Source organism: Rhagoletis pomonella, unplaced genomic scaffold (genome assembly GCF_013731165.1).
Source record: "Rhagoletis pomonella isolate Grant_MI unplaced genomic scaffold, Rhpom_1.0 Rhpom_scaffold_00009, whole genome shotgun sequence".
Classification (NCBI taxonomy): Eukaryota; Metazoa; Arthropoda; class Insecta; order Diptera; family Tephritidae; genus Rhagoletis; species Rhagoletis pomonella.
In genome coordinates this window covers 16,017,580-16,032,132 of record NW_023458563.1, presented here as the reverse complement: position 1 = coordinate 16,032,132, position 14,553 = coordinate 16,017,580, and the positions used below count along the sequence as shown (strand labels likewise).

General features: G+C 38.7%; 1 protein-coding gene and 1 long non-coding RNA gene across 2 annotated transcripts in view; both read left to right on the top strand.

Annotated features, from left to right (window-relative positions):
* Window positions 1-14,553, top strand: part of LOC118745597 (homeobox protein onecut) — a 261,747-nt gene that overhangs the window by 198,900 nt on the left and 48,294 nt on the right. The gene's annotated exons all lie outside the window — the stretch shown is intronic.
* On the top strand, window positions 9,818-12,789 carry LOC118745599. Its single transcript, XR_004993659.1, has 3 exons — window positions 9,818-11,941; window positions 12,001-12,403; window positions 12,462-12,789. It is a non-coding gene; the product is annotated as an uncharacterized LOC118745599 (long non-coding RNA).

Here is a 14,553-nt window from a genome sequence, read left to right as displayed (position 1 = left end):
ATCAGTTTCGTATCAGTTTGGCGGGGATCCCAAATTCAGACAAAGCGGCGTATAGGCAACACCTTTTAGTGCTGTCGAAAGCACCTTTAAAGTCGACAAATAGGTGGTAAGCGTCGATCCTTTTCTCGCGGAAGACCTATGCTTAGAAGGCTGATTCCACGGTAGTTGGCACGCATGGCGGGGTCGCCTTTCTTGTGGATTGGGCAGAGCGCACTTGAATTTTAGATGTATTTAATCGAGATATATACTTATCGGATCCTAAAATATCACTGTTATACCTAGAAAATCATTTGAAATTCCGTAAAGAAACTATAAATGTTCCAGAAGAAGTTCAAGGAATTTTCATGAGGTAATATATTTAAATCTTATGAAATTCACGCAGAATTCATGTTATTATAGTTTATGAATTGATTTATGTTTTACAGAGCTACTACAAACCATGATGCTGATGGTGTTGAAAACGGAAGCATAGAAATATATTGTTGATTAAGATAATCCCCTATATTAACGTTTTGTATGTAGATAGTCACTAAATTACTACACACACACACTTACACACAAACATCCACACGCACACACAAATGTGGACAAGGACGAATTTTCACTATATATACATGTGATATTGTGTATCTAAAAATATCCCTGCGGTGAAACCCCAAACCAGCTAGAAAAAGTACTATTTCATAAACTAGTATGTGCCTACCAGTTCGACATTTACGAAGAACTTAAGCGTTCAGCGACATCTGCCTTGAATTGCCAAAGCCTAAAATAAAACGTAATTAATTGCTTTTCTTACAAATGTCGGCTGTGGTGTCACGTGAAGACTACTGGTTCTGGTTCTGGGATCGCAGGTTCGAGGCCGCTTGGAGGTGGTTAAGATTTTTAAATTCAGATCAATGTAAGTAGGAATAATTATTTCAATTTAAATATAAATAACAAACTTAAAAATCTAGTTGCATTACAAAAACAAAGAAACAAATTTATGGGAAGAAATACTTGTGCCATAAAAAAATAGATTAAAAAAAATATTTTTTTAAATTAAATTTAAATTTTTAAAAAATATAAATAAAAAAATATTATAAAAAATAAAATAAAAAAAATTTCCCTGCGCCCAGGCTTGAACCTGGTACCTCAGGCATACCACGCGAGTGCTTTGCTCTGTCGGCTATTGCGTCTGTTGGAGCGCCGCGAGCAGAAAGGCATACTAATGCTTTTCATAGGGGATGAATTGGCAGACTATCTCATCAACTTGTATGATGCTACTAGTATTTCTACTAGTAGATGCTGATGCATAGCCTGACAATTGACATCTCGTAGGACATTGCAATGTTAAAAATACCAGTCGCTAACATTGAAAAAGGATAGAACGTGAACTAGTTGGGCTGAAACGTAAACTGGTAGAATTCTAGTTCACAACTAGTAGCTTTCCCTGCGGGGATATAGATATGACCCACCACACATACATATTTGCATTTATATGTATGTATATCGCATAAAACGATTTAAAAAACATTTAGGTATGTTTAAATCAGAAAAAACTTTTTTTTTGGTTGACCACTGACCTCGGAATTCACGATAGGGAATTTGTTTTTGACGAATCGAAAAAGTTTGGCTCTTTTCAGCAATAATTGGAGTTTAAAATACTATTTCATTTAGGTCTCTATTAATTTTCGATCGCTAGATATTTGCTTTTATATATACATTTTTTTTAGTCGAACTTTGACCTTGAAATTCAAGGTCGAGAAACTGTTTTTGAAAAATCTGAATAACTTTCCCGTATTCGCCAGTATTTCTATAATGCCGTTTAGTTTGTGTCTCTATCTGGTTTGGATCGGGAGATATTTGATTTTGTCCATTTTTTCCCAAAACAGAACACAGTGCAGCGTACGCCAGAAATGTCAAGCTCTCGTAAAAAAGGGAGTCGCCCTGTCTGAAACCCCGTTTGGTAGCAAACGGCGCAGAGAGGTCTTTCCCAATTATGACGGGGCCGGTGGTATTGCTCAACGTCATTTTACACTGCCGTATCAGTTTCGAGGGGATGCCAAATTCAGACATCGCGGCGTATAGGCAACTCCTTTTAGTGCTATCGAAAGCGGCTCTCAAGTCGATCCTTTTTTCGCGAGTATTTTCCAAGATTTAGCGCATTGTGAATACCTAGTCTATGGTGGAATTGCCAGGTCTACAGCCACGCTGATAAGGCCTCATATTTAGTTGACGATGGGTTTCAGTCTTTCACACAATACGATCGATAAGGCCTTGTGACCTATGGTTGGAAGGCTGATCTCACGGTAGTTGGCCCGAATGGCGGGGTCGTCTTTCTTGTGGATTGGAGCGGTAGTAGATGTTTGTATAACAGTCGTTGAGATAGCGCACTATAAATCAATTTACTTCGTTGAATGGCTTAAAAAGCCATCTCCGCGGGATCGCTCCCGCATTTCATCAGAAGGTGACATGGCATAGAGAATTCCTCACGCTTTAACGCCATTTCCATAATCGCCCATCCATTAAAGTGGTTAAGGGTTCACGAGCGTTTTGGTGGAAATGCCCTTAAGATTTTACTGTGGAGAAATACATGTCAAGTGCGCATAGATAAGATGATTTTAGGAAACAAAGTCTATGCATGGTAAGAGCTTCATAGTGGCTCATTTTGTGCTCTACTCTTTATCGCCGGTAAGAAAGCCGGACTGCGAGCTGCAGACTGGTAAAACGGAACTCGTTTTATCCATTATTAGGTATAAGGTGCACCACACCCCCGCTCAACTATAAAACACGAGTCGCCATTGGGTATCTCTGATTATAAAACTATCTAATAAGTGAACTGAAAATCTTCGTGGAGTAGGCACCCTAAAGCCTGCATATCTTCGCTACCATGTCAAAGTATCGAATGTGAAAATCGGTACTTTAATTAGAGAAAAGTAACTATTGTAAGAAATGTTGTTATTGCTAAAAAGTGTGGGATTCGACACTTTGTAAAAGCCAGTATCCTCTGCTTCTAAGAAGACTAGAAATTCGACGATTTTCCAACTTACGTATGTCGGGATGGCCGTTTTATGAGACAAGCAAAACACATGTACTCACAACACTGAAGTTGTACTCAGTAAAATTAGGTTTATTTAAGTAATTTAGTTTTAGAAAATAGAAAAATTAATTAAATTGATTGATAAGCAAATATTCGTAGTGGCTTCCGCACACGACCAGTCTCTCTCGCTGACGTTTACCGACTTCCTACTGCTGCCACTCTCTTGCAGACATGCCTCGTCGTCAAGGGTTGCCAGATAACTTTACACGTATCATTCTAAACACAAGCGCAAGGTATCGTATATAAAAAAGCATTTTGGCACACTCGATAGTTTGACATGGTAGCGACGATATATTCGCAAACACTACATTGATATACTGTGCGACACTCCAAATTAACTGGGAAGTAGTGTTTTTCTTGTAAGTCTTGTCCAGTAAAACAAGAATCGAATAATGAAAGTACCATAATCTTGACGGTTAAAAAAAAAGGTTTTCCGTAGCTTTGCGTAATAAAGAGTCTATAGCTAAGTAAGTTGTTCAGTTCTAAAAAGAGGAAACTTGAATGGTGTTAATGTCAATTTATGAAACTTAGGTGATGTGTGTGAATTCACCAAGCAAACACCATGTGTGTTCACATTTTTCGCCTTTTTACAACATTGGCGAAACTTTTACGTACCATTTTAAAAAGCAACCATACTTACCCTGAAATGAATTAACGAATACGTATAATAATGCAAGGTGCAATGCGGTATAGTCATTTTTCTGGGTATGCAGTTACAGTTGTGAGGCTATTTTGAATTCCGTTCGCGCACTCTGGGCAACATGAGAAATCCTTGTGCGAAATGCGGTCATCAATTCGAGTGCAGCCTTGGGGCACGGCAGAAATTGAGGGAGCTTCGGTGGGGCCACTCCGACTTATTTGGTTAAAAGACCCACAGAAGTCTGCAGCGTCTGTTCACCAGTAGGTGCGGCTGCAAGTGGGTTGTGAGCTGGGTTTGGAACCCGCCACATGAAAACCACTTCAAATGAAAAATAACAATAAAGACGGGACCCTGTATGGGAAAGGTTCCTCCGCCTGCATGGTTGATGTTCCCGTGAATACAAAAGCTGACATTTTCGTCATCCAAGGAATGTGATAGTCGGGAGAAGGCAATAAACATGTGGAACCTTGTGACGTTTACTACAGCTGCCATGTAAAGGAGCGAAATTCGGTGTTGCAACGAAAAGCGCTATAAGAAGATATCCTTGAGCTGCCCCGTCACTATATTTAAATCTTTCTTGGCAAATTAAATGCCGAGGTGGAAAAGGGAGTGATATTTAACGCCACTGTCGGAAAACTCAGCCTCCACAGCGAAACGTCCGATAACGGCGTGAGGCTGATTGACTTCGCCGGGGCCCGAAAATGGTAGCATGCAATACTATTTTACAGCATAAAAATATCCATTAAGCTATATGGTTGTCTGTAGATCGAAAAACGAGAAATCAAATTGATTATGTAGTGATAGACAGAAGGCACGCCTTCAGTGGTTTAGACGTTCGTACAAAAAAAAAAATGTGCGTCTAGCAATGCAAGGAAAGCTCATCGCCGAAAAGCTGCAATCACAAGAGACAGAGGGCAGGTACTCAGAGCTCAGAGGACATTCTTCTACAAATCGATATATACGAGCAGTGGAACCACATTTCCCGCTAATCACGTACCGCCGTCATAGATGCAGTCGGATTTCAGCGAACTCGAAAGAACAACTGGCACAACGGGAAATGTTACGAAGCTGCAGAGAAAAAAGTTGCCGCTTACGGGGCCATGCTGAGATCGGGCGGTGTGCGTTATTGGTATAGGGAGCTGTAGAGGGCAGCAATAAGAGAGAGGCCGAAATACGTGAGGTCGAAGATCTTGAAGTTCTGGCAGACAGGGAATATTCGGGCATTTTTTCTGAGAGTTACTATGACGAGGTCCGAATAGGAATTTCGGGGCTGAAAAACAACAAAGCTGCTGGAGCTGACAGCCAGCCAGCTGAGCTATTTGAGTACGGCGGCAGGATCTGATAAGGTGCATGGATCAACTTTTATGCACACCAGGGTCAGATGAACGCATCCCCGACGACTGAAATTTAAGTATTCTCTGCCCAATACAAGAAAGGGGGCCCCCATACGCGGCAACTACCGCGGAAACCACCTTCCAAGAATAGGTTTTAGCAAGGTCTTATCGAGCGTATTGTTTGAAAAATTGAAGACCACCGTTAACGAAATGATTGACCGGTGTGACTTTATACCTTAGAGCTGTCAAACTATCGATGGTCGATGGTAGTTTAAATTATCGTCGTCGATCGTATCGAAATCCACACTGATCCATCTAAGCCTATACTGGCTAAACTACTTTTAACATATATTTAATATAATAGAAAATTTTTTTTTATATTTTCATTTATTATATAAATTTCTTTAAAACAATTCTAATTTAGATCGTTGTTTTTTATTAAGTTTTACAGGTTTTAATTTTTAAACTTCATGTGGATATTAATTTTAACCCTTTCACGAACACGTCGGCATAAGCCGAAGAAAGAAAAAACTTAAACTGTGACACAGTGGTATACAAAATCGTCGGACATAGATGATAATTGTATTTTTTAAGTGGTAGCATATTTTGTGGCCTAACAGAAGCACTCGAATTTAGCTTGGTGCCCCATTTTATATTTTTATATATTATTTTCAACGGAGATTTAAATATCTAGTCTAGAGCTCCAAATATCACTGGTGTCATTGGGAATTATTACTTACTTTCAAAATCCATACCTGCGGAAGCATGACACCGCTTTTCAAGAACTAATAAAATTAACTTTCTGAAAATTTCTAATTCCAAGAACTTTGCGGTGAAAAAATACAACGCTAGTCGATAGTCCGACTATCAATCGATAATTGAAAAAAGTAAAACCATCGATAGTATCGATAGTTTGACAGCCAGGTATTTACCAGAGCTGGGCGATAAGGATTACATGTGTAATCAGTTGCATCTAGGATTACGATTACTTTAATCCCAATTTTAAAAATTATTAAATTCGGATTGCGGTAATCGTTCATCGAAGGCATCTTAGAATATGATTACAGTAATCGTAATTTCGGATGGTTCCGTGAGCAGAAATGGAAAACTTTTGACTGCCATTCACCTGGGAGTGGCTAGAAGCGATTCTTGTGCGTACGGTTCAAATCGCAGCTCACAACGTCCGGATATTTATATCCACGCATCCTCTGGGTGGCAACCAAACACCCCTCTGGGTGGCAACCAAACACCCGTTTGGGAGCGAGCTAAAGTGAGAAGGCGTAAAACTTCGCGTGCGCTGGGTTTGGGTCCCGCCATATTAAAACCCCGCCCAATGAAAAGAAAAAAACAGCCTCGGATGAGACCCCCATTTTATGACGAAGACCACGGCAAACGTATAAAGGACTATCATTTAAGGGTATGCACCTGGAATATCCGGAACCTTAATGGGGAAGGTGCCTCTGCCTGGCTGGTGGATGTCCTCGGGAAGACAAAGGCTGACATCACCGCCGTCCAAGAAATGCGATGGACTGGGCAAGGAAAAGTAAGCGTGAAGCCTTGAGACGTCTACTACAGTTGCCACGTAAAGGAGCGCAAATTCGGTGTTGGATTCGTGGTAGGAGAGAGACTCCGTCGCCGAGTACTGGCGTTCACTCCGGTGGACGAACGTCTAGCCACAATCCGCATCAAAGATAGATTCTGCCCCGACGGAAGAGAAGGATGAGGCGTCCAAGGATCTCTTCTATGAGCGCTTGGAACGTACATATGAGCGCTGCCCCCGACACGATGTCAAAATCATGCTTGGCGATTTTAATGCCAAGGTAGGCAAGGAAGGGATCTTTGGCGCCACTGTCGGAAAATTCAGTCTCCACGACGAAACGTCCGATAACGGACTGAGGTTGATCGACTTCGCCGGGCCCGAAACATGGTAATATGTATTACTAGGTTCCAGCATAAGGACATTCACCAAGGTACATGGCTGCCTCCAGATCGAAAAACGAGAAACCAAATAGATCATGTTGTGGAAGGCATGCTTCAAGCGTTTTAGACGTACGTACACTCCAAACATCGACTCGGACCACTATCTTGTTGTAGCCAAGATACGCGGGTGCAGCAAAAACGTGCACCCAACAATGCAAGGAAAGCTTAAGGTCAAAAATCTGCAATCACAACCGACGGCAAATTTATACGCCACTCGACTCACACACCTGCTCCCTGAGAGCACTCTTCAACAATCCGACATACGCGAGCAGTGGAACCACATTTGCCGATATTAAATACCGCCGCCGAGGAAGTAGTTGGATTTCAGCGAGCCCGAAAGAACAACTGGTATGATGAGGAATGTCAATAAGCCGCAGAGAAAAAGATGCCACCTGCCACGCTGCGATCGGGCGCAACGCAAGCCATGTGGGACCATTATAGGGAAACGAAGAAGCAAGCGAGACGTATTTGCCGGAATAAGAAGAGAGAGGCCGAAATACGTGAGTGCGAAGAGCTTGAGATGCTGGCCGACAGGAAGAACGCCCGAAAATTCTATCAGAGGGTTAGGCGACTTACGGAAGGTTTCAAGACCGGGGCGAACTCTTGTAAGAAACAATGGCGACCTAGTGACCGATGTCCAGAATATACTTAAATTGTAGAGGGAACACTTTTACAACCTACTGAATGGCAGCAGCGCTGAAAGCCGAGCTATTCAAGTACGGCGGCGAGGAGCTGATGAGGTGCATGCATCAGCTCATATGCAGAATATGGTCAGATGAACGCATGCCCGACGACTGGAATTTAAGTGTGCTCTGCCAAATCCACAAGAAAGGCGACGCCGCCATGCGCGCCAAAACTACCGCGGAATCAGCCTTCTAAGCATAGGTTATAAGGTCTTATCGAGCGTATTGTGCGAAAGACTGAAACCCACCGTCAACGAGCTGATTGGACCTTATTAGTGTGGCTTTAGGCCTGGAAAATCCACCACAGATCAGGTATTCACAATACGCCAAATCTTGGAAAAGACCCGCGAGAACAGGATCGACACACACCATCTATTTGTCGATTTAAAAGCCGCTTTCGATAGCACGAAGAGAAGTTGCCTTTATGTCGCGATGTCTGAATTTGGTATCCCCGTGAAACTAATAATAATAATAATAGATTGGCGCTTACACATATGTTAGTGTTTGGCCGAGCTTCTCCTCCGACTTGTGGTATGCGCCTTGATGTTGTCACACAAAGCGGAACGGCGACTGTATTTTTCTGAGAAGCTGTTTTTCATGGCAGAAATACACTCGGAGGTTTGCCAACTAATACGGCTGTGTAAAATGACGTCGAGCAATACCACCATCTCCGCCAGAATCGGGAAGGCCGTCTCCGAGCCGTTTGATACCACACGAGGTTTCAGACAAGGGGACTCCCTTTCGTGTGATTTCTTTAATTTGATGTTGGAGAAGATAATAAGAGCCGCAGAACTGAACCGCTCAGGCACAATACTTTATAAGAGCGTACAATGCTGGCGTATGCCGACGACATCGATATTATCGGTAAAAACAAGGGCTACGTCTGTTCTGCCTTCTCGGGATTGGATAGAGAAGCAAAGCGAATGGGTCTGGTGGTGAACGAGGACAAAACGAAGTATCTCCTGTCATCACGCAAACAGTCAGAGCATACGCGTCTTGGCACCCACGTCACTGTTGACAGTTACAAGTTTGGAAAAGTAGACGACTTCGTTTATTTGGGAACCAGCATTAACTCCAATAATAATGTCAGCCTTGAAACCCAACGGCGAATCACTCTTGCCAACAAGTGCTACTTTGGGCTGAGTAGGCAATTAAGAAGTAAAGTCCTCTCTCGTCGTACAAAGATCACACTCTATAAGTCACTCATCATGCCTGTGCTGGTGTATGGCGCGGAGGCATGGACAATGAAAGCATCTGATGAGGCGCCTCTTGGAGTTTTCGATAGAAAGATTCTGCGAAAGATTTACGGACCTTTACGCGTTGGTGATGGCGAATATCGCAGACGATTTAACGATGAGCTGTATGAGCTTTACAACGATATAGACATAGTGCAGCGAATTAAAATTCAGCGGCTCCGCTGGCTTGGCCATGTCGTTCGAATGGACAAAAACGCTCCTGCTCTGAAAATATTCAACGCGGGTCGCGATGCTGGTAACAGAGGAAGAGGGAGGCCTCCTCTGCGTTGGAAAGACCAGGTGGAGAAGGACTTGGCTTCGCTTGGCATTTTCAATTGGCGTCAGTTAGCACAGAAGAGAAATGACTGGCGTGCTGTTTTGGACTCGGCCAAAATCGCTTAGGCGGTTACAGCGCCAATAAAGTAGAAGAAGAAGAATCGTAATTTCAACTTTTTTAAAATTACAATTACTGTAATCGTAATCTAAGTTCGTTCGATGAACGAATGCAATAATTTTAAATTTAAAATTTTTCTAATTACAATTTTTGAGTAATCTTAAATGAAGTTATTCTATAAATTTGCGAAATATAAATGCGCGCTTAACGATAATATGAGGATAATATGTATTTATCTTAAAAAAAAACAGACAAATAAATGAAACTAATATTAAAATAAAAAAAAACATAATAAGTAAAGTAGTTAATAAGTAAAGTAGTTAAATAAACTTTGTATAACCCGCAAATAAAATAATACAGGATTACAATTAAAGTAATCGTTCATTGAACGAACTTGGATTACGATTACAGTAATCGTTATTTTAACTTTTTTTAAATTACGATTACTGTAATCGTATTCTAAGTTCGTTCGATAAAGGATTACTGTAATCGTAATCTTGTGTTTTTAGCTTGTTGGGATTACTGCAATCCTAATCGTTTAGTAATCGTAATCCTTATCGCCCAGCTCTGGTATTTACCATACACCAAATTTTTAAGAATATAAACGAGAAAAGGGTCAACGCTCACCATCTATTTGTTGACATCAAAGCCTCTTTCGGCGGCACGAAAGGATGTTGAATATACGCCACGATGTCTGAATTACGTATTTATTTGCGAAACTGATACGTCGGTGTGAACGGACGGTCAGCAATTCCAACAGCTCCGTCTGAACTGAGAAAGACCTCTCCGAGCCGTTTGGTACCAAACGAGGTTTCAGAAAAGATGACTCCCATTCTTGTGATTTCTTTAATCTGATGTTGGATAAGATAATTTACTAAAAGAGGGTACAATTGCTGGCGTAAACGAGGACAGGACGAAGATTTACCGGCCTGTGTGCGTTGGCGACGGCGAATACCTCAAACAATGGAACGATGAGCTGTATGAGCCTTAGGTTGCAAACAGAGTGGAAGCGAAGCCGAAGACGAAGATGAAGACGAAGCCGAAGACGAATTGCTTGCGTTGCGGGCAAGCTGGCGAGTGTACATAGTGGAAGATGAATGATATGAAGATTTGTTTCTAAATAAAACCCTTTTTGTTAGATAAAATTAAAAGAAAATAAAGAAAAAACAGCAATTCATGAAATAATTTGCATAGGACAACTTTTGGAGAATTTCGCCACTTGTATTATGTGTTACGGCAAGACGGACAGAAATTTTTCGAATATACAAGAATGCCAATTAATACGTGTGATTACATTTTACCAAAAATTTATCCAATTTCTTAAAAAACGCGTTTTTTCACAATTGCAAACAGTTAAATAAATTGTAAACAACTCATCACAGCAAGCGATTTGTCTTTGTAAACAGTACCGCACTGTTTCAAGCTGACCGCTTGCGCAACATCTTCATCTTCGTCTCCGTCTTTGCTTGCACTGTGATCACTTTCATATGTTTACTACCGCACTGTTTTTCGTCTTCGGCTTCGTCTTCATCTTCGTCTTCGGCTTCGCTTCCACTCTGTTTGCAACCTTATAGTCCTGCCAGAGAGAGTACGTTACGTACGTCCCGGCTCCAGCGTTCAACTGAAAAAGCGTAGGAAACGCATAGGTACGCCACAATGAAAGCGTTGTCGCATTTAAACAAGTCAGCGGTTTTGTACTGGCGGCAAATTTTTCTTTGAATGCAAAATAAATCTATATTTTTAGTTGTACTAATATTTGTGAAGAAGATAAAAAAAAATGGAAATAATTGAAGTTATTTTAATATTGCTCATGTTGCTGGAAGCCAGAGAATGCTTCAACAGGCTTTATGAAGGCCGTAGATGGTGGGTGCGACCTCCTCTACAGAATCGGGACACTCACGGATTTTTCGCCACGAATTATGGATTTAGGGAGGAATTTAAGAAAAATAATATTTATTAATAATTTTATTAAGGAAAGATTACTAGAAACAATTCTAATAGGCCATCCATTTCTCCAGAATGTCGACTTTACTTGACCCTCTGGTAAGTTATTCATATATCATGAGTATGTATATTAAAATATTGTAAATTATAGTTATTTGGCTCACGGAGGAAGTAAACAGTTTTATGCTTCTTCCTTTAAAATGGACTTTCCACAATGAGGGAAATATTGGCAGAAACGTGCGATGCTTTTTGGGAGGTACTTGGGCCAATTTATTTGTCGATTCCTAAGAAGGATGAGCGTATGGAAGCGTATCGCAATCGATTTTAATTCCATGTGGAATTTACCCAATTGTATTGGTGCAATTGATGGCAAGCACATAAACATATTTTGCCCATCAAACTCTGGTTCCGCTTTTTATAATCCATTCCATTTCTGCTGGCGGTGTGTGATGCAAATTATACTTTCACTTGCATTGATATTGGAGCTTACGCCTCGCAAAGTGATGGTGGCATTTTATGGAATTCTGGCTTTGGGACACAGCTCTGTAGTGGAAAACTGGATCTTCCTGAAAACGGTGTGCTACCAGACTATGACTTTTCCCCATTATTTTGTTGGAGATAATGCGTTCCCGTTAAAGCCATTTTTAAAGAGGTTTGTATGAACAATTTAAAAATTAGTATTTTCTAATTAAACGCATTTACTCATTTTAGGAACCAACTTATCTCTGGAGAGGCAAATTTTTAACAAACGTTTATCTCGAGCACGCTGTGTTATAGAAAATGCATTTGGGATTTTGGCTTGTCGATGGAGAATCCTTTTAAATCCCTTACAAATGAGCCCTTCATCAGCCGAGAAAATTGTAAAGGCTGCTGTTCTAATACACAATTTTCTCAAGATGCACGATGGTAGCTATTCCCCGCCGGAATATGTTGACCAGGAGGACGGCGACTCTATCAGAAGAGGATTGTGGCGGAGTGATATTTCGATCCCCTTGCAAAGAGCTAGGCGTATAGGTTCGAACAATGCTTTACAAAATGCGTTTAAGTTAACAGCTGATCTGAAGAGTTACCTTGTATCCCATCCAATTCAAAGGATGGCACAATAAAGAAAAAGGTGATTTATATTTTTTATCTAATGTGCGAAAATAGTTAACATATAATGATATTTTTAGCCTCAAGAGGGCCAAGATGATTTTGCCAAGCGGAGACGCAAAACATGATGGCATGCAAGGACAAAAACAATACAAATCAAAGATTCAAACAGTATACAAAATCACCGAAAGTTCACCGAATTTTCATTAAAAGTTTAAATTTTTTAATAAAAAATGTCTGGTATGCAGTTTCATAGCCCATACAATTTGAGTACAATAATGTGCAAATTTGAAGTGGCTAAAGACTATCGAGTGTTGCGCATTTCCTCCATGAACGAAATGAAAAAACTAAAAAATCAACGGTAATCTTTAGCTAATTGAAACTTGCACTTTATTATACTAGAATGTAATAGGCAACAAAATTGCATAAATATTTTTTAAAGTTCTGATTAACAAGTTTCAAAATTTTGACTATTTTCTTGTTAATTTTTTTTAATTATACATTTTGTACAAAGATTTCAATTTTTATTTAAATGGCTTCTGTAGTAAACACAAACAAACAATATCATTTAGAATTTGGTCCAAAATGATATGACCTACACTGTATATGCATATTGTAATTTTGATATGAAAAGAATATGAAATAATAATAATAAATAATGTGAAATAATATGAAAATAAAAATTATAGCCGCACCACATATTGACATCACTCACTGTAGACTGTACAGCCACTGTACATTTAAGAATTTAAACAAAACTTATAACAATTTATTTTGTATAGTAATTTTATTTTTTAATTCAGTTCATAACTTCACATTTGGTTTTGTGCTTTCTTATTCAGTTCATAACATAACCTTTCATTGTATTACAAAAGCTCATGTACATATACAGCGCCGCTCAAAATTATTGACACAGAATTTTTCACAATATATGTAAAATTGTTTACTCTTTATTTTTTTAAATATTTTATAAAACTACTGTTCACACTACAACAAAAAACAAAAAAATAAAATCTCTAAACTTTGTACAAAGCTCATGAAAATTTAATAAATTTGCATACATATTTGCAACTTTTAATCAGATTTTTTGAAAAAATTTTAAGTATGCAGTTTTATAGCCAATTCAATTTTGGTATAACAAAGTGCAAAAACCTACGCAATTTCTTAGCAAATAAAATTGAATGAGCTATAAAACTGCATACTTAGAATTTTTGCAAAAAATCTGATTAAAATTTGCAAATATGTATGCAAATTTATTAAATTTTCCTGAGCTTTGTACAAAGTTTGGAGATTTTATTTTTTTGGTTTTTTGGTGTAGTCTGAACAGTAGTTTTATAAAAAGTTTTAAAAAATAAAGAGTAAACAATTTTGCATACATTGTGAAAAATTCTGTGTCAATAATTTTGCGCAGCAATGTATGCACTTGTATAAATTTGCATACATTTACAAAACGTACAATATCTATTTATTTAAATTAAATTTTCTTATTTAGTTTCTAACATTACATTTCATTGCGTTACAAGAGATCATGTACAGACTCCTGGTAGAATAAGTTCTTTTTTAAATATTCACAAAACCTTTCGGGATAAATATTTTTTATTTAAAAATGGTTTATATTATAAAAAACACATAAATCCAAGTTTCAAACTTTATATTATACTCAGAAAAGTTAAAAAATGTTCATTAAAATTTCAAACTTTATTTATTAAAATTGGTACACACTCCTATAGTCTATTATTTTTAATATAATAAATTACAAGTGTGAAGTTTCTAAAAATCCCGTTGATTTTTAATATCTTTTTAGCTGAGTGTGCTACACTTTTCCTTGATACATATATATCTTCATGGTTTCACACTTGCACTATATTATACTAAAAAATAATGGACTATAGGACTGTGTACCATTTTTTTTTTGTAGAAATTTGAATAAAGTTTGAAATTTTAATGAAAATTTCTTAACTTTTCTGAGTATAATATAAAGTTTGAAACTTGGATTTATGTTTTTTTTGTAATATAAACCATTTAAAAATAAAAAGTATTTAACACAAAAAGCTTTGCGAATATTTACAAAATGATAAGGGAACGCGGACTTATTTTAATAAATGTATACATGAACAAACATATTTATTTATTTATTAATTCAGTCTACAGAAGTAGGATCTTACAGACTAT